The sequence below is a fragment of the Lagopus leucura genome, unplaced genomic scaffold, assembly GCF_019238085.1.
Source record: "Lagopus leucura isolate 7727_CA_CO unplaced genomic scaffold, USGS_WTPT01 Super-Scaffold_100012, whole genome shotgun sequence".
NCBI lineage: Eukaryota > Metazoa > Chordata > Aves > Galliformes > Phasianidae > Lagopus > Lagopus leucura.
This window is the reverse complement of record NW_024962267.1, coordinates 21,043,370-21,044,540: the sequence shown is the minus strand read 5'-3', so window position 1 is coordinate 21,044,540 and position 1,171 is coordinate 21,043,370. Positions and strand designations below refer to the sequence as shown.

The 1,171-nt window shown below is 61.3% G+C and overlaps 3 non-coding genes across 3 annotated transcripts; 1 reads left to right on the top strand and 2 right to left on the bottom strand.

Annotated features, from left to right (window-relative positions):
• Window positions 1-476: 476 nt before the first annotated feature.
• TRNAS-GCU lies at window positions 477-558 on the bottom strand. The gene has a single exon. It is a non-coding gene; the product is annotated as a tRNA-Ser (tRNA).
• A 141-nt stretch (window positions 559-699) lies between these two features.
• Window positions 700-772, top strand: TRNAM-CAU. Its single transcript has one exon. It is a non-coding gene; the product is annotated as a tRNA-Met (tRNA).
• Window positions 773-1,006: 234 nt separating this feature from the next.
• Window positions 1,007-1,079, bottom strand: TRNAM-CAU. Its single transcript has one exon. It is a non-coding gene; the product is annotated as a tRNA-Met (tRNA).
• Window positions 1,080-1,171: the final 92 nt, after the last annotated feature.

The following is a 1,171-nucleotide window of genomic DNA, read 5'->3' as shown; positions in this document are numbered from 1 at the left end:
TTTGTTCCTGTGTTGCTGATCAAAAGGTCTGTCCATAAATAAGACTATTTCAATGTGGTGCTAACTAACCACACAAAGTAGCCTGGGGGAGCTTGGAGTGCTTTACAGAGAGCATGGCCAGCAGGTTGAGGGAGGTGATCCTCCTCTCTGCTGTGCCCTGGTGAGGCCACATTTAGAAGGCTGTGTCCAGGTCTGGGCTCCCCAGTTCAAGGCAGACAGGGAACAGCTGGAGAGAATCCAGCGGTGGGCCACAAAGATGGTCGGGGTTTGGAGCACCTGCATGAGGACAGGTTGTGGGAGCTGGGGCTGTGCAGCCTGGAGAAGAAAATACCGAGAGGATCTTCCTAAACATCAGGAGGGGGAGTGGCAAGAGGATGGAGCCAAGCTCCTTCAGGGTTTGCTGTGTAGGTCTAGCTCTGCGGTCCCGGATGAGGAGGCAGCGCACCTGCACTCAGCCGGGGCTGTGGCAAAAGTAGCGACGAAGGTGGGATTCGAACCCACGCGTGCAGAGCACAATGGATTAGCAGTCCATCGCCTTAACCACTCGGCCACCTCGTCCTGCCCTGAACGGTCTTACCCCGACCCCTCCCGCCGCCCTCCGCCCCGCCCGCTCGCCCCGCCCACTGCCAGCAGGGGGCGCAGTTCCGCCCGGGCGCACGGCGGCGCGCTGCAGGACCCGAGAATAGGCGTGCTGTCGCAGCCCTCTTAGCGCAGCCGGCAGCGCGTCAGTCTCATAATCTGAAGGTCCTGAGTTCGAGCCTCAGAGAGGGCAGCGCGCTTCTCTTTATCGTTTAGAATTGCCGTTTTGTTTGTGCGACTGTTCGTTTTGTTGCATCTCACAGCTCCGCTCCTGGGCTCTGCATGTGGAGTCCAGCGGGGAGCCGGTCCAACCAAAACCAACACCGAGCTCCGCATGGGGCCGCCCTGCCGGCGGTCACGCGCTGCTGCAAAACGGCACGCCTCGCGGCACGGCGCATCCCCCGGCACGGAGCAGAAAAAAAAAAAATGCCCTCTCTGAGGCTCGAACTCAGGACCTTCAGATTATGAGACTGACGCGCTGCCAACTGCGCTAAGAGGGCTACATTGCCTCACTTCTCGCGAGGCCTGCAACAGCCCGGTGCGGCGGGCGGGGGCGGCAGGGAGGGGCGGGGGCGGCAGGGAGGGGCGGGGG